Here is a 23,201-nt window from a genome sequence, read left to right on the forward strand (position 1 = left end):
AGCGGCTCACACTGATGAAAGTCAATTAGGCGGAGGGATCTACAGAGATGTGTCGGTTTAAGTTTAATTACTTTGAATCTTGTTAACTTACTTCGGAAGTCGTATGTCATTCTGATGTTTTAAAGTAGAGGCTCTCAGGAGATCTATTTGTTTCTGTTTGAAGAGAAAACACTCTTGTCTGTCACTGTTGATTCAGGTTGTTTTTACCCCTTCAGGTTGTGCATATCTATAGCTAACGCGAGCCTTTTTTTGTTTAAGAATCACTTTTAGGCTCCTTTTAGCCTACTGGTGATATACTGTATTACTGTGCAATGGATCCATTAGTGGGTGATTATCGTGATGTTTTGTGTGATGATTTTGGTTGATGATAGGTGGATACTACAGGCCTAGTTTATAGCTTTGTGGTGGGTTTCACATGTTTTAAATACAGTATGTTTATGTACTTTATTATTCCGCTTGGGGAAGTTAAAGTTGAAAGCTAAAGTAATAGGCCTATAATCGCCATTTTCTTACGCTGACTGGAAACAGTGTCGGTAGTTTAACTTTTTACCTAAGTACTTCGCTACATTTCAAGTTGTTACAGAGTAAAAACAAAAGTCTCAAAATGGTCCTGATAAAGTGTTTGAGAATGGAACAGATAAAAAAGTTGATCAATCCGCTGCAGCAGAGAAGAAGCTCCATGGTGTGTCTGCGGCCGCAGGTTGGCAGAGAGGTTACAGTCTGCATTCAGCTGACACTCTGGAACAGATAGCCTACATGTTGTAAATGTGTAACAACATTCACTGGCCGAGTGTCACAGGGTGTGGGGTGTGCGGATCAGCGGTTGCTAAACAATTTGTGCAAAAAATGATGAAGGATCACATAGGTACTTATGCACAGTGGTTATAATTAGCATTATTGTATTTCTGCATAGTTAAAAGTTGCATCTAATGACTGATTTAATGCACCACCCAGCGGGCATGCTAAGTGGCCCAAATCAAACCCACAATGTGTATGATCTTTGTATTAGGGGCATGCTGGGTCTTGCTAACATGCTAAAAGCTAAAATGCTCATGGTGGATCCAGCAGCAGTGACTTCTGCGTTTATGGAGGAACTTTTATCTTCAGTGAGGTGCGTGAGACCGTTCTTCTGTTTTTGACAATAATCCCTGATGTGACTGTAGAGCCTCATTTAGCTCAAAACCTTTTGAATTTCAGGAGCCCAGTGGGACAGAGCGACTGGGTGAAATGGTTATACTGGGACAGAGAGGCAGAGTAGACGGGTCATATTTGAGAATGAACAAGCACAGAAGTTGAACCTTTTAATTGAGGAAGACTTTGAGATGCTCAAGACTGTCATTTAGACAGGTGAGTACAACAACACACTACTGAACTCATTCTACAGATGAGAACATCATCAACCACTGCATTGCCTAGCAACGTTGTGTGTCTGCTTTTACGGTGTGTAAAAACTGTACTGTTTCTCCTGCAGAAGTGCAGTCTGTAGAAATTGAAATTATTGTTAGTTTGAACATAAGTGCTCTTTTTTGCAGATGTTTTTCCTCTTGTGTATAAATTGACATTTAATGCAGTCTATACCATGAAAAGGATCTATTGGCATACAGATGGTTTGCAACCTCCTAGTGGTCATAGAGATGGAGATGAATACTTGCATTTGTAGGCTTACAGAAGAGTATAAAACAGTGTGGTACAGTTTAGATCTGGGAGTGATGCCACAGTCATCAACATCCAATTCCATTAATATGAATATTATTTTCTGAATGTGTACGTATTTTCAGAATCGCCTTCACATGATACAGAGGTGGGCATAGGTCTGTGTTGAGCTGTCTAGGGCTGACAGTGCAAAGACAGTCTGGGCACGGTGGAAAAGACATGTGGCCTTTAGCCAGTGTTCTTTCCCAGTTTGACAGCCAGAAGATTCACATTATAGCTGAAGGACAATTATCTCATATTGGAGACATGGAGACAAGGAGAATATCCTCTGCTCTCTCCTTGTGTAGAACAGCACAATGAGCACAAATTGCATCTCCATTTCATGCAATTCTCTTCTATATAAATGCTGCTGTTTCATGTATATTAATTTATTTAAGTGTTTAAGTGGGCTCTAATGACTTGCAAAACTAATCCTGCTGACTCTCTATCTGATGTAAAAAGAAAATAGTGTTAAAATACATAGTGAGAAAATTATGCTATGATTTATGTACTATGGTGCCTGCATATGGCATTTGTTTTTGCTGAGTGTGTAATTAATTACTATCAAAGAGAAGAGAGACATTTATCCTGCTGACTCTGATTCATCTGTGCAAGAGACTGACATGTGGAGCTCACAGCATGCAGATTTCTTAATATACATTTAAACAGTTTTTTAATCACCAAGGTTTATATGAGTTGTATTCGACTGGGCCACAAAATCTGTTTGTTTTCTCTGACTTTAATATGCTATTTAAATCCAAGGCACATGCTGTCTTCTGTCAGTAATAGCAATACTGAAAAAGTGATAATTTTTTTTTAGGTTTAGACATTTGGGACATTCACAGCTAAACGCCTGCTCCCTCCACATATGAGGGCACACAGATAGCACTATTTGAGGAGCTCAGAAATCAATTTGCAGCTACAAAAGAAAACCAGTTAACCTTAGAGGTCTTTGAAAAACGTTACAATTTTCACTCTGTGCCTGGTCCAAAAGAGGCTGTTTATTTTTCCCATTGGCTGGTGCAGCTGTCTGCTCGCTTCCTGTGGATGTCAACCAGGCTCTCAAGCCCAGAGAACTGAGGGTGAAATTGAAGCTGATGTATGCAGCCATGAGCCCCTAACGGCCATGACACCTGCCCCGTTGCTCAGAGCTCAGCACCCCCCTCCCCCCCCCAAAAAAAACTAACTACCTCAGACAGCCCCAACCAGAGATGAGGTAGCCTATATATGAATGTGTGTGTGTTGGAGATGATTCGTTATACAGCACAGGGCCCGTTAAATGTAAAAATGAAGTGTGTGAACTGGGAGTGTGACTCAACCAGGGAGTGGATTTCAAAGCCGACAGCTTCCACAGAAGCTTCATGACATCCATTATTTATTGAGGTCTCTTTGACACATTCAGCCACTTTTTTTACCTGCTGCTTTTAGATAGCAGAACAAAGGAGTACACACTCCTCTCTCTGAGCAAATTGATGCAATCAGCTGAGAATTTAGCACACAATAGTTGGTCTCGCCATTACAGTAAATGAAACATTATTATACTATTTACATTTCAGATATATATTAGATTTACATTAATTTTTTTTTTGTCATTTTCCCATGGTGCCCCATTGACTGATCTCCATTGTCATTATATTCCCCACAAGCATATCAAATAATATAAAGCTAAAGATAATGATACCAATTTCAGCAGCATATTAGGAAAATTCCAGCACTTTTCATATGAATTCCTAAAATAAATCATTTAGATATTGATCAATTTTTAATATCCTCCCTGGACATGCCTGGGCTGTCATCATAAACATGAAGTAGCTAGAAAAAAGGCTGGTTTCCCCAAACCATCTTGATTTGCTTGGGCTGTATTATATTGGCTCAATACTCATATACCTTCTGCTTAGATTTAGGGTCAGTTTAAGCATGTTGGCCATTAGACACTCTTCAGGGTGACCAACTCATTTATACTGCTCAAATAAAGCCAAACCAATAAATCAATTTGAATAATTGCAACTTATTATCAAGTTAGCTGCATTATGTTCATGAAAAATAGAAAAGAAGTGATATGTGTAAATGAGGTTGACACAGCTGTTCTAGTTTTATTAGTCCATTTACAGTCATAACAATTTAATGTGAAAAATGTGAACTGCTTATAGCAACAGCTTCAGCAGCTTCAGTGCCAGAATATATTGCTATTGGTGGGACAGATACCATTCTTACTACTGTCCGTCTATGAAATGCACATTAACCCTAAGCTTCCTGTGTACTCAAATACGTCTATTGCTATTTAAAATAGGGGTTGAGGAAATGGCAGTATGTGTGGCAAATTGCCTTTCTATACTATATTTTCTGCAATGCTCTGTTTACCACATCAAATAACAATATATCTGTTGACTCACGAGTGCACAGAGATCTCAGGCTGTTCAGCACTTCATGAATACTAAACTGAGCTCCCAGCTTTGAAAACTATATAACCACAGCTTTAATACACAAGGTGATTGCTTAAAATGTGGGCACAGCTTGCAGGCTCAATCATTTCTGTTTTTTCAGGCTTTTTTGAATCCTTTACACGACCCTTAGGGATTTAACTCCATAAGTCCTAAGATGTCTCCTCCTTTCTTACTCTCTTTGCAGTGGCCACACTTTTTAGCATGTAGATGGTGCAGGTATCACCTGCAAAGGCTATTTTGTGAGTCAAATGGTGGAAAATTTTGCCATATACCCAAGTGAAGATGTACAGGGCTTACACTCTAAGAAAGGTGACCCTATTGGGGGTCAAGTGGAAGAGAAAGCTGACTTGAGAAGAGTGTGTATACCTTCCTCATAAAGAAGAGCCTCAGTAATCACTGTGCATCCAAATGTCAAAAGCATCACACAGGGAAAAAGATGTACTTTCATTTTGATCACATTTTTGTACTAATCCCTCTCCTGATTAGCAGCACTGTAACAATAACTGCCGTTGGCCTTAAAACTGCATGATGTTCAGCAGTGAAAAACATTTCATACGATTCATTTAAAAATTTAATGAAATGCAGAACTTGTGTGTGGTTGAAAAATGATCCCTCATTTACAGCTGCCAAACACCCAGACTGGAATCTGTCAAACCCATCTTTTGTAGCACCAACTGATGCAATGTCATTTACCTTAGCACAACCCTTCATGAACATTACAACATGACACTTGTTCTCAAGAGGAGGAAAGTATTTTCACACACCACAGAATCCATCGCTTTCCAGTCAGGCAGATCGTTGGCCAGCCTCTCTCCTCTGTTTCTACCTGTCATCTCATTGACCGTTCAGGAAAAATTACATGATGGCAAAAACCTCGCCACCATTTGCTAGTTCACTGGAGTAGGCTTTACGCTCCAGTAAATCTTTCCTGTTCATTTCTGGTACAATTTCAACTGGCTTGAGCATAAGATGTCAACTAGCATTCCGGCAGAAGCAGGTGCGTCACATTAACCATCTTCTTCCTCCGTTTACCGCCTTCCTTCTGAGGGTAATGTGGCTTGACAGAAACATGCAACATGCACAAAGATACATTAGGGGGTGACAGTGATGAGTGTATTGTGCGTCACGTGCAATGGTGTTGAATATTTAGGGGGAAAAGTGAGTTTTTGTCAAATACTTACAGAAAGTGTGAAGCAATAGAATGAGTTATGATCAGTAATTAATAACTTGGAAAACATGATTGAGTGATTGCATATGAAAATTGAACATAGCGTAAAGTTAACTTCTACATATAAAATAGTCTTGATGAGTCAATGACTCAGCAGAGTCAATAGCTTTGTGATCACTTAGTATACATGTCACCTCTGTGGACTCACAGTGCCTGCTGTTCTATGTGGAGCTGGGCAAGGGAGATCCATTCTGGCTATTAAACAGTGCAGTGTTAATACTCCCTCATTAGAGCAAGCATTTTGCACAGGAGGTGATGCTATCTTCCGTGCTCTCACTGCCCTTGGCATTTCAACAAAGTGGGCACAGATCAACTGCTTTTTTAATCTTCAACCAATTGTCATCAGTACTGCATGCTCGGCTTTTCTCAAGTCAAGTGACCACACTTTTGATCGGCCACGTGAAAGCAACACAAGACATGAAGTCCCATATGTAGAGCATTTTAAGCCCTCAGCATTTAATAACTTATCAGCTTATTTTAAACCATCTCATCTTCAGTTAACTCTGAACAAACCTGAACATGCATGCTTCTACCAGAGTAACAAAACAAGTGCACACTCATAATTGCTGAAACTCTGCAAGTTCATGCATCAATCATATTTAGGCTCTACAAGATGTTATAACTTAAAAAAAAATGAATTTAGCCATTTATTTATTTATGATAACAATCTGTCTTTCTCAAAAATATGCTAACTTTTACCCAACATTCACTTTTAAACCATAACCGGTGAAAAGAAACTGACCTGAAAAAGTTAGATATTCCAGGAAATGTGCTCATTCACTTTCCAAGAGTTAGATGAGAAGATTAAGATCACTCACATGTCTGTGCGCTAAATATGTCACTACTACCAGTTTTTGTTTCCAGAAAACTGCCTTACAAAATAGTAGGCCACAACAAATACCACAGCAAGTTCTTTATACGTCTGTCTTTGGAGGAAACCTAATAAAGGAAGTTGTCAAGAAGACAGACATTTCTTATGAGAGATCATATGTTTTGGCTACATTGGCCTGCTAGTTATAGAGTTGTCTGTCTTTGTACATATTTGATGGAGTGAGTCCCTGTTTGAAACAACTCTGGGAACTCTGTTGTCACTTGTACTTATTATGTCCCTTCATATTTTAAGAAAAATGAAACAATATATTTCTAAAACTATGCTTATACGTGACAATATCCCCAGGGGATGATGATTCTTAGTAAAGCAAACCCTTCTGCAGCAGCACACTGAAATGTGAGAATTTTGATAACATTTTACCACACTGACATGTTGAACTGCCTATCTATCTCCATGCATTTGCTGTACATAGAGTTCATTACATCCTACTCCACATCTCACAGTCACAGTGTGTTTCAATCATGTGAATGTATGCTCTTGCAGAACACCTACATTCAATCTTCCTTCCTTACATTTATCCCCAACAGGCGTCACTGTCAAAATACTGACAGAAATCAGTCCACCTACTGCGACACTTTTTGTTGCTATCACACATTGGGTAAATGTATTAAACCTCCAAATGCAAGACCCCTTAAGAAGGATACAGCTCCATCTGGCTAAAAAAACGCATTACTTCATTTGTAAAGTGAAGCTTGTCTAGGATCCTTCTGTATGTTTGTTCTCTGATGAGATTTATCCCGTGTTCATCAGCATTCCCAAAGAGAGAGCGCAAGATTCGGGGCGCATTATGCAGAGTCAATCAATTTTGCTTTCACTTGTGTGTGCAGCTACTTAATTCCATCACTATACCCTGTTGTCATGACAACACTATTATACATTGCCATTGCCTTGAAAAGGAAATGAGAGGTTCAACACTGAGCATTCACAGTTGCTGAAATTCATTGGGTACACAAGATTGACAGCATGTGAGGACAATGTGGATCATAACAATGTCTTCAGAAGCTTGTATTTTCTGTCTTACATAAAATCTTCATGAAAACATTCTCCTGTATTTCTGGCAGTAGCATTTGTATAATGCTTATGTGATGCTTGCTATCTCTATGAACTGAAACAGAGTTCTGATTTTACATCTAAAAAAACATTTTAAAATCAAGAGAAGACGACTCTTTTAAATTGTTGGCCAAATCAAGTGTACACACACACACACACACACACACACACACACACACACACACACACACACACACACACACACACACACATACAGAGGACAAGCTTCAGTTCTAGAGGACTAGCTCAGCGTCATTCTTCTAACAGATGGGTTTTTATTACACTTTCATGTGCAGCAGTGCCAAGCTCACCAAATAAACTGGCATGTGTTCTAAACCACCCCTCCAGGCAAATTCATGTGTCTTATGAACAACAAGGGCTCAGGTGTGGTGTGCCAAGCTGTAAAAAAATTAAATAAAATCAGCTTAGCAGCAGGGCAGAGAAGTGATCGGTACGTTCCAACTTTATAGTGATGATAAAATGCACAACAGGCACAGGGTTGTTGACAGCCAAGCTGTTTTGTTTCAAGTCTGAAAGTTGATGGTTATGTTTTTTCCCCTTTAGAAACTTCAGTGTCTGCGCTGCTTAGTTAACAGCGCTACCCTCTACTCATAGACATCGAAATTTAAATAATACTCATGGTAAAGCAAAATTAAAATTCTATATTTTGTTTGAATACATGATACAGTTGGGGACAGTGATATACATGCATACCTGTCTCAGTAGTGTATGTTGCCCATATGTAAACACCAATCAGCAGTGACTATGGCTATGGGCAGAGGAGATACTTTAACAAAGATTAAGCCAGATTAGTTCATAGAGCTTGTACTGCTTTCCTCCCACTCAGAACTGCATCTAGTCCTTTTGCTCTCAGTTTTGCCAACACTTTTCTAATGAAAGTAGCTAGCACTAGCTCCAAAAGTCGCTAGATGATGTAATACGCAAATTTGCATATTGATGATGTCATTTTATCATTTGCATAAAACTTGAAGTGTGATTTATGGTCCTGCAGAGGCTCCATGCAGAGCTATTCGCCATAGCCTACGTAAGTGGCCTGAAGTTTATACTTGTGCGTTGGTGTGTGCGTCGATCTCTTCAAGAGCATCGCGGGGCCGGCATGTGTGTGTGCGTGGGGAATGTGTGGTAGAGCGAGTGAGAGAGCAAAGGCAGTTAGGTTCAGAGTAAGTAGTGACTCTAGAGGCATAGTGAGAGAAACAAAGTGTCTCCTCTGTGCTTTCTGACCATGGTGGGAAATCTGTATCAGGAAAAGTTAACGCTTTCCTTGATTTCATTTTGTTTATGGAGAAGGAGAACCAGGAAATAAGTAGGGGGAAATGCAATGCTACCAAGCCACGGCCGAGTGACATGCGTAGCCACGACGTGTAGTGTTAGTTTTTCGAGAGGTGCAAGTCAGGCTCTGGCGTAGGCTCCGGCGTAGGGTCCGGCATAGGGTCCGTGTCTCCACGTACCGACGTATGTGGCCACGGCGTAGATTTTATACTGAAGTATAAATCGCGCTTTAGTGGTTGTGTTGGCTAAGTGGCTGCTGCTCACGGACGAAGGGGGTAGAGAGAGAGTGAGACCCCGTGCTGTCGGTAGAAGAGCTGTGGACTGTGATTACTCTAAACACCATGCATGGAAACAAATTACAATATAATATATTTCACTTTTCCCCTGATGGTCTGAAGTCGCTAAATTTGTTGCTAGTTGCTTTTTAGAAATAAAGTCTCCAAGTCTTAAAAGTCACTAAATCTAGTGAGAAAGTCGCTAATTTGGCCACGCTGTTTACATTCACCTACTCTAATCAGATCCCCTAAACAGACAAACACTATTTTGCCAATTAACCCTTTGCTAAGCCACAAGCCTTGAATACGCACTTGATGGTTGTACATACATGGTATGGTGCTAAAAGACTTATTCTTTTCTGACATGACACTGTTCAGCTGCTTAGCTGACATGTATGTAACATGTTAAATTTTCAAACAGCTTTTCATTACAAGAGAGAAGGCTTTTAGGATGAGGGTGAAATGAAATCTTTGGCAAATGTAACACTGTCTCTTGGGTAATGTTACTATGGTTGCTGGAGTCCTTCAAATCCAATAAAAAGCATGATAGAGCTGCTAACTTTCTAGAATCAGCTTTCACACTGTTGTGAGAAGTAACCACACATGGGGCAGCTGGTCCACATCTGGCCATCATCCCTGAGAAGAGCATGACAGTTGGCATTTCTGTGGTCCTTCTCTGGGATTCGGCTCTGCTCCTCATGAAACTGCTGAATACATTGATGGAGAAGCTTAAGCTTCACTCATACTGAGCAAGAAATACACATGCAGGATTACATATACGCCTTGGGGAGATATGAATTATTCATTGTGAGATGCAAGATTTGTTAGACACTCAGCTCACTCTATGCATACGCTGATCATAAAAGACGAAATGTATAAACTTTGGAGTGATTTTTGGCAGAACAACAATTCAACACAAAGACAATCTTGTTCATTGTTTACCTTTGCTGCGGGTTGCGACAAAAATGCAGCTTAAAAATAATAAAGATGTCTCTAATTAAAGCTTTGACACTGTTATTATTCCTTTAACATTCCAAAGATCCAAAGTTCTTTATTATATAAATTTAATTAAAATGCCAGGTTCTGAATCTCAAACTTGAAAAGCCCCCGAAGTACAATGCTATTGTGCATTAAGTGGATAATGAAATAAAATTATCAAAGTTTTGTGGACCGTAGAGGGCTCGAACAAAGAAACCACTCGGATGATGATATGCTGGTTTTAGGCTGTAGATAGTGTCAAAGTAAATGAAAACACATACAATACAGTTTGTGTTAAGTGGAACCGCTGGGACTAGACGGAAGGAAAACAGTGAGTAGGCGGTAAAATTTGCATACGGAAAAAAAAATTCTTGAGATTTGTTATAACTTATTACCAGAAGGGGAAAAAACACAGTGCTTCATGGTTTATAAACCTTTTTTGTTTTCATTTGCAGGTATAGAATTTGTACCCATGGAGTGACCCCAAATGATAATGAATGTATTAAGGCTGGTGTTGAATCCATTAAGATAACTTTTAAATACTCTTTATCTAGATGTATTATTTTAAACTAAACTTTTCCCATAATAACTTATTAGGCTGAAAGAATTTTTTTCACTATTTTCTGACCTGTTAACTCATCATCTGCCATCAACTGATTCTAAACAAAATCTTGTTAATTGCTTCCCTGTCAGGCTATTTTCACATTTGTGTAATACACAAGAGTAGTATAAACATGGAAGTTGTGGATCAAGTGAAAATATACACATTTATATACAATTTCATTAAATTGAAGTTTTTTCAGTTTTGATTTAGCGGAGTGAGGCTGTTCAATACTGAGGTTACTTAATCTAATTTGTCTGTGCATTTGTTAATTATAAGATCAAAAACATCTGCTTGTATTTTAACATGCATAACAATGTCTTGATGTCAAATAGTTACAATAGTTAATAGAATAGGAACCAACTCTCAATAAAAAAACAGCATGTAAACATACTGATATAGAACTGCATAAATTAATGAATTAATTAATTGACTATTTTAGGCCAATGTGTTAAATACTGTGAACACTTCTTTTGCATTTCAGTAAGATTGTGCTGTCTCTGTTAGTTTAAAAGTGTAAGCTGTGACTTGCGAAATGGCGGGGGTGAAATTCCAATTGGTTGTCCTTAAATAAACAACAGGCACTACATAGACCTCAAAGCATGTTGACACAAAGGGCCCTTGCAAGAGTTTCAATTAGGAGGGATTCTGAGATATGAAGTTTGACTGTGTATCCAGTTACGTATTAGGCAATATATTCTTAATCATAAGAGCTAAAAGATAAACATGCACATGTCTATATGAGATCTGGATGAGTAAGAAAACTGTCCACTGAATAAATGGTACTGTTATGTTCCAAGTACCAAGTAGTAATTATATCATACATACCCTCACTGGAGATCCTAAACCTTGGTACTAAAAGTAAAAATCCAAAAATTAAAGTGGGTGAGCATATGAATTTGTGGGTTCTAACATGCAAAAGCAGCAGTATCTGAAAAGGTATAGAATTACAATTGTATAACATTCTGTACAAGTTGTTCAATGAGATTTACGATCATTTGCATGTAGAGTATAAAAATGATTATTCAACAAAAATGTTGTCATATTGATGTTGACATGTTAATAGGAGGCTGTGTGTACCTATGTTTCTAGAGATGTAGGTGTACTGAAAAAAACAACTTTACAGAATGCCAAGAAGTGTTAAATTCTGTACATTATAATCCTATCATATTGCTACGTGGCTCAGCAATATTCCTGCTGGAGCAAAATCCTTTTAGCTTGAAAGATTTGCTCCTTGTGTGCTTAACAAATGCCCTTTTTATGCATGAATCTTACAATCCCTGAATTATGGACGTCTCGCAACGTTTGCGTTGGAAATGTGCTATAGGTGGCCATAAAAATGCCAATGCTGTGAAAACACCGTTAGTACAGAGCGCTGAAAGGTAAAAAAAGAGGCGATCATTTCAGAAGGCCTGCTGCTCTGCCGACATTCTGATTAGCCTCAGCTTCCAGGTATGTAATGACCTGCCACTGCTAATCCATTGCACAGCAGGGACAGGCACACCCTTATCCTGACCCCAAGAAGACCTCTGTTTAGACTAACCATAGGATCATGGCTCTTTCAAGTTCAACAGGAAAGATATACTGTAGAGGTAAATGGCTGAAAATATTTTTTTAAGGCAGAAACTAGTATTTTTATGTTTGATGATTATGTAATGTATAGTCTCGCATTGCCAGACCTTCCTCCACAGTGCTGCAAAGGAGGGTCTGGCTAGTCCACACAACATTCCGGAATGGGAGAAAAATGTGCTCTGGTTTATTGGCATTTCTTTAAACCAATCACAATCGTCTTGGGCGGCACTAAGGGGCGGCAGGAGCAACGCTCCCGCTGCAAAATAGCCTTGGGAAGAAGCTTGTTTTGGTGGAAGTTTGTACGTTCAATAGTTGTTTTAGTCGTGCAATAGAAAACGCAGATAACAAACAGTCTAGCTAGCTGTCTCAATTTACCCTGCAGAGCAGTTAACCATAGTAACTCTTAAATCGACCAGGGTTTAGAATGCCAACACAAAGAAAGCGGAGGATGATGGACATCCGGCCTAAAAAACAGGGACATCCAGCAGAATTTCCGGCTGCACCTGAACAATCCCGGAAGTGGAACGTCATCGATATAGACTAGGAAATGTGAAAACTGTAGACATTGCAAATATGCACATCTTTAACATATTTTTAACTGCTCCAGTTAAACCCAAGAAAATAATAATTGTGTTATTGGAAACTGTTTGCTTCAGATATGTTGAGTTGAGTTGTTTGTAGACAAATTGAACATTTGCATGTTACTCTGAACTGCATTGACTAAAATGATTTAGTCATTTAAAGTATGCCAATTGACCATTGTTTTGACATTACCTAAAATTAGGGACATTTATTTGGAAGTTACAGACCCCTTAAAAGTGTTACTTTTATTTTATATTGGAGCATTTTCCTATCCTGGTCTTGTGCTATGAATAGTAAATGCTGAATGATCTAGATTATTGTTTCCCAACCAACCAACCAACCATAACTACATTTGATGACAAATATACTGTGTAGTTTTATCTCCATAAGGCTCTAAACATTTACATAATGGGTCACAATTACATAATGCTTTGTATTAAGAGGTCACAAGCAAAAAATATGTTTAGGTGTAAAGCGGCTGTGGGAAAGGTAGGTCTGTCGAAAGTTGTAATAAAACATCACTTAAAGTGGTTTCCTCAAGGGAACACCAGCAAACTGAGGTGAAAGTGAGGAGATAGACCAGAGGAAGAGAGGGAAAGCACTGCAGATTTAGAGCTAGTGCTGCAGAATAGAGATTGATGAGACGCTAGAGAGGGGAGAGGAAGGTTGAGAAAGGGAAGCAGATGCAGAGACAATGCTAACAAATGGTGGAGGAGTGCAAACATTGACAAATACACGGCATAGAGGGGAAATTGATCAATGGGGCTCATTGAAGGACGCATCCCCAACTGAGGAAAGTGTTCTTTTGAGGCGTGTAGCTGCAGATTCACTGTATGTGGTAATTTGCTGAGAGAATGTTAATGGAGCCCAACTCTACAATGGGGAAAAACTCATCTACAGTCCAATTACTCATAGAACAAGAATAGTCACAAGATGTAAGGCAGGTGTTACAAAAAACATCAAGTTCCTCCATAATTTATTCAAATGATTTGAAGTTTGAAGTTATAAAATGTTGGATAAAATGTGTACAAAACATTAATTTGTTTACAATGTATGCACCTTTCAGTTCCCTATAAATGCAGATCCAGACTACAGATCCAGAAACCCTGGAGAGTCACTGACCACTTTAAAGGAGCCTGGTCTGCCCTGGCTCTGTGGAAAGAGTATAAAGTTTCATAAATCCCAGGGGGGCGACACCGCAGCGAGGTCAGCCTTCAGCCACGGTGACACTTCACAGGTTTGCTCATAAAACTGGAAAGGCTTGCTATTTCCTTCTGTATAACAAGACTTCTGTGCCTCTCCTGCCTCAGCCTCACAATGATTTTTTTTTTTACATTAAAAAAAATAAAAACTTTGATTATGTATATAGTAAAAATTTAGTGATTGTTACACAAATGACTATCAGCTTTATTTGTTATTCACATAGCTGCATGATAATTAAAAACAGGAATTGTCTCTTAAGTGCAGTTAAGTCATTTCTTTTTTTTTCTCTCGAAATGACAATAGCTAATTTACAATGTAATTTATGATGTATTGTATTTAGGTTGATCCTTTTTTGACAACACCAAGAGCTCAAATATAGCTTTCTTACTGTCTCTCATTGTGAGCAGATTTATTTTCCTGCTTTTTCCAAACATTATGGTTTACAGAGAGATACACATAGTCTCCTGTGTGGACACAGAGCATTTGTTTGGGATCCCTTTACAAAATGGGTTTGCGCAATTTTGCTTTGCTCCTATCAGAGAAACAACAGCCTGGAAAGAGACTTAGCAGTATAGCAATGTATAGATAAGCAATGAATGAAATGGACACACAGTCACTATAATGGTAGCAGTGTCAGTGTAGCGATAATGTACCAGAATTTGATAAGTGGGAGAAATGGAATGAGTCAGAGTGTAATTGAAATAGAGAGTTTGTCTGTCCGTGACACAGAATAAAATTCTGAGATGTTTAAAAAAAAATAAAAAATCCTAATCACTTGTTTGCTATGAGGAGCACATTCCTGTCATGACCATGAACAACACGGATTAGTGGCTGAGGATCACGGTGTGATGCCTCAATTGGAATACAGTGTGTCTGTCTGCATACCAAACAGCTAATTCTGTGGCCAGGGCTCCGGGGAATTCTCTCACAGTAAGACTTCAATTAAAGGTTGACCTGTAGTCATTGTAGCAGCTGCTGATGTCAGAGTAATGATGACGCCTTTCAAGGACTGAAATGTATGTGAGCAATATCGCACTTTAGTCCCACCAACATTTTTTTTTTTATGTTAATCAAAAATGTATTTTCTTAAGAAACAATGGGTTAATAATTATCATCAGAAAAAAAATGTCTAATGTATTGTTTCTCTGTCTTTCAATTATCTATAGCTGCTATCATTATTCCTCCTACTCTGACATTTTCTACTGCAGTGTTTCACCCAATAAATACTGCTGCAGATGCTGCAGAGAGCAATGCTAAATTATTGACCGGTGTTGTGTCAACCCATGGAATAATAATGGAAAACTGTGTATAATGAAGGGTAACAAAAAGAGACTGTTGTATGGCAGATAATTATGTAATCAGTGCAAATGATGGGTGCAATTATTTGTTTTCAACATAAATATACAAGAAGTCAAAACTACGCGTGGAAGTTATAAGCAATTAGCAGTGGATATCATTTCCATTTTGGCAAAGCAGATGCACTTCAAGGTTGATCCTGTCTGACACTAGAAGAATGTGGATTAGTCTCTACTTGTTTTGTCTTCATTTGTTATGCACATCATCAACAAATTAAATTCTGAAATGCTCAATTAAAATATTTCAGTCCACTTACTGCTCACTCAGTTTATATTGTATGTCTTGACGTTCAAGCTCACAAATTGTACAAAAAAAATCCAGGCTTATTTGTATGCAAGTGCAAATCCACAACATGAGCGTACACCCAGCAGAGCTGAAAATCTCTCACACGCAGTCAGCAATCCACCAGCAGTCCTCTGATCTGCTTATTTGAGATAAAAGAAGTCACGCCAACTCTCCGTGGCATTAAGGAGCGCTAACACCTTCCACCTCTCAATTCCCCACCATGCAATTCCTGTTAGTGCGCCTCAGAAAATGCCACAAGAAAGGGCCAAATGTATTAAAGCAAACTCAAATGAACATAACTTATGTGACCTGTCTTGAATAATGCAAACCTTGAATATAAAATGATAAGCATATCATAGTTTTTTTTTTAAACTAAAGAGGACTACTAAAAGGAAACTGGAGTGGAACCGTAATCAAGAGTTCCTTTACTAGAATCAAACAGATTACATAAGGTTGTTAATGTTTACCATGACAATTACAAAGCATTTTCTCAAAGCTGTCGAAAAAAATTGAATAAAGCAAAACCAAAAAGTTAATCAATATATTTAACAACAACCTTTAAAATGAAATAATAACCACAAGATTATGATATAATTAAAAAAAGCTAGTTTTTAACAAGCTAAAGACTGGAGAGTAACATTGGAGTGGGTTAAGATGTTTACTAAATGGTAATAATTGGCATAATATTATTAACATATCAATTATGTGATTCCCTGAAATGGCTAGCTATTACTAAATCATGGGACTTTTGCATGAATTGCAGTGTTATTTTTTAAAATATGACAAGCCACAATTTGATTTAAATGGGGAGGTCTTCAGAACGAACAATGAATTGAGAATAATTTATACCAGGATATGGGTTAGACAATGAATGGAAACAACACAGTATTGGCTGTATAAAGTGAATGCACTCACTGTGTTGGCACTCAATTTGAATCAAAAAGCCCCTAATAAATCAAAGTGCAAAACATTACGCTATGCTCATAATGTCACCCAAGGGTGCAGGTGGCAAGTTGTTCTGCAACAGCGAACATAAAAAACTGCATATATGGGTCTCAAGGGTAGCTTTTTTATTTTGTATTGTAGTCAAAACAACTGTTGCTAGCTCCATTGTGATAAAATATGTGATAATGCCTTCAGTTTATCTGATTAATGCTAAATACAGACATCTCTAGTCTTTCAATTGCTACATTATAATTTTTTTATTTAAAGATTCCTTTGGGACTATACAAATATTTTCATATTTGTGTACTTCTTCTATTTATCATGTGTGAGTCAAATGCTTGTTTTCTTTTCATTTCAGTCTCTCCCACTGCTGTTTTAGGCTCTTAGCACGTTTCTCAAATTTGAAATTTCTGCTTCCAGCAATTAACAAGGAGGCAAGGAGCAGCAAACCCAAACTCTGAGCTTTAGAAAGTATTTTCAGAAACCCAAGTGATGTGTACAGGTAGGTAACACGTGCTGCCAGAAAGGCAAATCATCCTCTTTTTCTTCCAAGCATGTCAGATGTTTATGAGCCTGGGCTGACACTTCCTGCTGTGGTTTGCAATCACCGTCAGTCGTGCAAAACTTCTGGTGCACTTCACCTTGAAAGGAAACAAGGAAAAAAAGAAAGAAGAATCTTAGAAGTGAAGAAAAGAGCTAAAAGGGAAAATATTCACTCTCAAACTTTACTCTCAAAGTTAAAAAATTAATGATTAGAATGATCGATTTCTTGGTCTCATGATTGGTTTGCATACTGCACACTCAAACATGAAGTGTGCTGTTCTACTTTGTAGGTTTAAATGGGACACATTGTATGTAAATACAAAAATATATACTGTACCTAGTCATCTCTTTACTGTTTGTGCAGGGAAAGCATTTAAAAGTTGATGTTTGTGCTTTACTTTAATTTAAATTTTGAAAGCAGCATGGCTGTAGGGGTGGCTTTGTCGGACCTTTGACATGAACCCTAGGCCCAGCTGTACTTTGTGTTTAGTGATATTTTGCAAATGTTAGCATGCTAACATGCCAAACAAATATATGGTAAACATTATACCTGCTTAACAGTGTGTTAGCATTGCCATTGTGAATACAACATTAGCATTTAGCTCAAAGCACAGCTGTGCCTAAGCCTCACAGAGCCGCTCTGAAGCTCTGGGCCTTCACACATCTGAAAGTCCGAACCAAGGTTCACGTTTTTGTTACATTGTAAACATTTGTTAGTTCTGGTTTTACATTGCAATGATGCGGGCACTCTAAAGAACTATACATGACATAACTACGTCCTATCATCATCACCTACGAGAGCTGCGCCTCCCGATACTTGTAATTGATTTGTTTGTAGACAGGCTTTCCCATCCTCTTGTACCCTCTCTCTAGTGTCGGAAGTTTTAGTAGCATTAGCATAAGAAGCAAGACACAAAAACTGCAGAGTCGGTCAGAGACAAACTGAAACCTACACTGTACATTTACTACCCCTTAACAACTTAACTGCTAATTTCTTCTTTGCTCCGATCGCCAACAGCTGCATGATCTCAGCGTATCCTCTTTCTCACTCTATCTGAATCATCCAAAATATTTGCTTTCACACTAGAAACAAACCCAACCATGGTTTAATTTGATCCGGGAGGCTTTACACCTATAATTTTGGTTTGGCTCAAACTGAAAAGCCCAAAAGTCTGGAGGACCAAAGAAGGTAGGTGTGAAAGCTCATTTGATCTATTGTTAATATCAAACACAAATTGAGGTCACAACCTGACAATTGCAGTCAGACATATGGACAAGTATGGTCCAGTTGTTATTTGTAAATATAATTTTAATTATGTAATATAAACTGGCCATCAAAGCAACGATTTCCCCGGAGCACAAGGAATCTACTGTGTTTTCAGATGATCTTGTGCCGGTTTCAATCTGAAAAGAGAACAATGCATAATTGCATAATTCAAATTACACCTAAGAGGCAGGCTGCTCAGCTCCTCTGTGAAAATCCAATACTAAATCTCATTCAGCTGCATTCTTGTACATCTCTGTTTCAATCAGGAAATGAAATAGCCTCAATAAGATGTGATAAAACTCATACATTTTAACAAGTCCACTCAGGCTACTTCTCTCCTCAACTGGCCCTGTTCTCAAACCATTGCCTGTCCAGCCGCATCAAGCGGTGAACAGCCAGACACCGTGGGGTTAATCAGTGTCACTAATGGAAGCTGGGCTGCCTGGAGACATGACCATTACTACTGGAAGAAGGAATCACGGGGATCATAGGATTGTACAGTCAGGAGGAATTCAAATCAGGTATCCTTCATGCTCAAAGTAAGTGGGAACACTATGAAGTTACACACTGAACAACTTTCACTGAAGTGGTTGATCTAAGAGATCATCTTGCACTGTAGCTCAGTGGTTAGTGGGATTTAATCCACTATGTAGCTGTGTGGGTTTCCTCTGGGTTCCCGGCAATGGTGAAAGAAGTATTCAGATCTTTTACTTCAAGTGCTCATATTATGCTTTTTGGCTTTTCCCCTTTCCTTTATTGTGTTATATATCTTTATTTGTGCATGTAATAGGTTTACAAAGTGAAAAAGCCCAAAGTCCCCCCTTAAAGGAACACGCCGACTTATTGGGACTTATTCACCGTAACGCCCAGAGTTAGACAAGTCGATCCATACCCTTCTCATCTCCGTGCATTTTGTAATTCTGTCTGACGCTAGCTAAGCCTAGCACAGATCCTGGTGGTAACCGGTTCCAACTAGCCTACTGCTCCCAATAAGTGACAAAATAATGCCAACTGTTTACATGTTGTGATTTGTACAGTCACAGGGTGTACAAATAACAAGGTCACTATGCTTTTACTATCTAGTAATTGGTGACTCTATTACTCCAACTCTGAGTGAACTCCAGGCGAACTCTCTGCTCCTCACCACAGGGCTTCAGGTGCTGCTAGCAAATCACTCCGCCCAAGTAGCGAATGTAGCTTCGCCTTCTGAGAATATAGTTCCCAGTTTGTATACGGTTAGAAGACGGCTGTGTCTCATATGACCTTGTTATTTGTACACGCTGTGACTATACAAGTCACACCATGTTAATAGGAACATGTTGGCGTTATTTTGTCACTTATTCGGAGCAGTAGGCTAGTTGGAACCGGTTACCTCCAGGATCTGTCCTAGACTTAGCTAGCGCTGGGGGCGTCAGACAGAGTTACAACACGCACAGAGATGAGAAGGGTATTTATGGACTCATCTAACTCTGGGGGATACTGTGAATAAGCTAAAGTCCTAATAAGTCGGCATGTTCCTTTAAACAGAGTTACCATTTAAGGCACGCCCTCAAACCAAGCTAGTTAGAGCGGAGCCCCAAAGAGTTCAGATAGCTGTATCGCCATGTCCAGGAGACAGTGCAGAATTAAACAATACGTATGAAAGATTAATTTTAATATAATTTTAAATAACTTCCCTTCCACCCTGTTTCCGTTTTCCTCTACTTTCTCCTCTCCTTTAGCTCCTAAGGGGAATCCGTCCTGCCCAGGTTTGCCTCTGAAATGTAGTGGAGTAGAAGTATGAAGTAGCATAACATGGACATATTTAAGTAAAGTACAAGTAAATTGAACTTTATTATCTTGAGAGATACCCATTAGAAATGAAGAACCACTTTGAACAAGCTTAACAGAAGGCTAGCCTTTCTTTCAATAAATCAAGCAATAGTTTATTCTGATAAAACTGTTGCTTCAGTAGAAAAGCTTCATTACAAAATCACAGCAGTATGTAGCAGTAGTATTTGTATTCAAGAACAGACCTGTCAGTAAGGTCTGTGTCAGTAAGACACACATCCTCCGGCAAAAATGTTGTCTTTTTCAGTTAAAGGTTATTCATAAGACATACTGTATGCTTTGGACACTCTGTGTTGTGCTTATTAATAATCTACTGAGGTGAGTCCCCAGGAGCTGTGACAATCGTATAATACTGAGTGAGCTCACTGGCTGTCATTGAGATGCAAAGTGGCAGGAAGTGGAACCAGTAAAGCAGCAGTCAGCTGCGTGCAGCTGTTTTGCAGAGAGCGCAGCATTAATCTAAATCAGTCAGGGCCAAATTACCATAACCCTGGCTTGCTGTGATAATTAGGTCAGACAGAGGACAGTGATTTGGAACAAAAAAGTTTACATTGGATCCATCATACAGTTCAAACTATACATTGGGCAGACATCCACTTAAAGAGTAATATGTCACTGATATTCCCAATTGTGTATATTTCATATTAAGCCAACTCAAGCCTGATCTGAGCCTTGTTTCTTATCAAACTTGACTTCAGTTTGGCCTGAGGAATTGTGAGAGAGCTGAGAGTTCAATTAGGATTGCTTCAACCTGTCAGATGCAACTTCTCATTCCTGTGATATTGGCATTAAGAGGGCTAATTAAAATGAATTGACCAGTGCCAATTGGCCAGTGCCAAAGACAAATTTCCATTTTACGCAAATCTAATGGACAATAAAGTAATCTGAATCTGAAAGTGAGATGAGAAGATTGATCTTTTGACAATTTTACTGGCAATCAAATCCTTTGTGGTTAATTTGTCATTACATGTCAGCAGTGTTGTAATGTAACAAAGTGCAAATACTTTGTTACTGTACTTAAGTAGAATTTTCACATTTATGTACTTTACTTCCTTATTTATATTTCTGGAAACTTTCACTTTTACTCCACTACATTTCCTGAATAAAATGCATATGTTTACTCCACTACATTTCCCCTAAGCATCTTCGTTGCTCGTTACTTGCAAGTAATGTTTTCGCACATTGGAATGAACACACAATTTTTTTTTATTCTGTTGTTTGAATTTGATGTTCAAGAAGGATGTGGAAATCCTGAATATTATGCTTTACTATGAGGAAGCAATAAAGTTCAGAATCAAAGTTTTTATTTACCTTTACTTCTAAAAATTAAGTACATTTAATATCAGAAAATTACTTTTGATACTTAAAGTAAAGTAAATATCAGAAACTTTAAGACTTTTACTCAAGTAATATTCAAAAAGGTGACTTTAACTAGGCCAAAGTAATTTTCTGGTATTTTATACAAGACTGCATGTCAGCATGTTCTTTGTAACTGATAAATACACAAGATTAATGCTGGTGTTGTTATTATCAACAAATCCCCTGAATAGAAAAATCCAAACTCTGAATGTATCTACTAGTAAGCATTATCTGTGCACCCAAAGCTTGATTATCCATTCAGTTAGATTCAGGTAAGTATTTATTTTGCAACATCTGCATCTTTTATCTCTGAAAAGAAGCTTTTTACATCTTTTAATATCTTTTGGACAACAAAGAGTGACTGTATAGCAAGACTTCACATAAAATACTTGCGATAAATTCAGAGGTTTTGTTCTTCGTGGGAATTATTGATAATAAAAGATAGAATAATGATGACTTAAACTCAAAGAGGAAAGTGTTCACGTGTAGAGCAGCATCACAGGGAAAATTTAATAAAAACAATTATGAAGTTTGGAAGCCGAGCGATGCTTTCTCCCTGCCAGCACTGCACACACACACTCACACACACACACACGGAACATGTGAAGAGAGAGTGCAATTACTTCTTTTACACCTTTCATGAAGTGAGAGACCTCCGTGAAAGTTGGCCAGAGGCTGGCGAACTCCTGGTGGACTGGGACTGTCTGCATGACTGATGTTCTGTGGTTGGAGAACAAATGATTTTCTATATTTGTGGCTGATCATAAAGCAGCATTCAGTCCCCTTAGACAAAGCAGTTCACTGCAGCTCAGTGGAACTGAGCAGATTGTGTAGAAGAACAGTGTGTTGACAGAGAGGCTGTTCATCTAAATTACGTTTACTTTTATTGCATATGCTTCTTAAAAGAAGAGCAGCTAGCAATGAGCTTTTAATGGCTTACAGTAAGCTATGGGCCTGTTACAGAGGGTCAGTTTCACAGACGGCTTGAATTAGATTAAAGTGCTCATATTATGCTAATTGTAAGGTTCATAATTGTATTTAGAGGTTGTACCAGGATAGGTTTACATGGTTTAAGTTTCAAAAAAACATCATATATTTGTTGTATTGCACATTGTTGCAGCTCCTCTTTTCACCCTGTGTATTGAGCTCTCTGTTTTAGCTACAGAGTGAGGCATCGCACTTCTGTTCCATCTTTGTTGGGAGTCGCACATGGGCAGTAGCTAGGTAAGGACAACTTGCCATTAAGAAACAGAGTATGTTGGCGCGCTAGCAGCTAAACAAGCATTATAACGTGTGTTACAAAGTGATGCACATTTGTCACGGAAGTAAAGGCTGGACTACAATAGAGCTGTTTGGAGCAGTTGGTGAACAGTGTTTTCTGTTGGAGTTTGTAAGTCCCTTTGGGGTAGACTTTTGGCTTTTTGACTTTTTAACCTATAACGTGCACAACAAAGATATATAACACAATAAAGGAAAAGGAAGAAGCCAAAAAGCTTAATATGAGCACTTTAAATCATAACAGTGCAGCCATATTCTTTGGACATTACACCACATTATCTGTGCCTACAGAACAGTTAAAGCTCAGTAGTGGATGATGCAGAAGTGTAGCCGTCATCAGTGACTGACATCGCGTTACATGATGAGAGTAAAATATGTCTTTAGGGAATTGGGTTGCAAACTGCTGTGACCTAATTCCATAATTCTAAGCAGGTTTTGATATCATGTAGTGTGTTTACAATGACAAATAAAGTATAAAGGTAAAATAGAGAAACTGTGGTGAAACAGCTCCAACCCCTCAAAACAAAAACA

At 38.5% G+C, this 23,201-nt stretch overlaps 1 long non-coding RNA gene across 1 annotated transcript; it reads left to right on the forward strand.

The window, feature by feature from the left end:
- Positions 1 to 1,029: 1,029 nt before the first annotated feature.
- On the forward strand, positions 1,030 to 13,910 carry LOC120556983. The gene is made up of 3 exons (XR_005638918.1): positions 1,030 to 1,111; positions 1,198 to 1,347; positions 13,671 to 13,910. It is a non-coding gene; the product is annotated as an uncharacterized LOC120556983 (long non-coding RNA).
- The last annotated feature ends 9,291 nt before the right edge of the window (positions 13,911 to 23,201 follow it).

The sequence above is a fragment of the Perca fluviatilis genome, chromosome 4, assembly GCF_010015445.1.
Source record: "Perca fluviatilis chromosome 4, GENO_Pfluv_1.0, whole genome shotgun sequence".
Taxonomy (NCBI): Eukaryota; Metazoa; Chordata; class Actinopteri; order Perciformes; family Percidae; genus Perca; species Perca fluviatilis.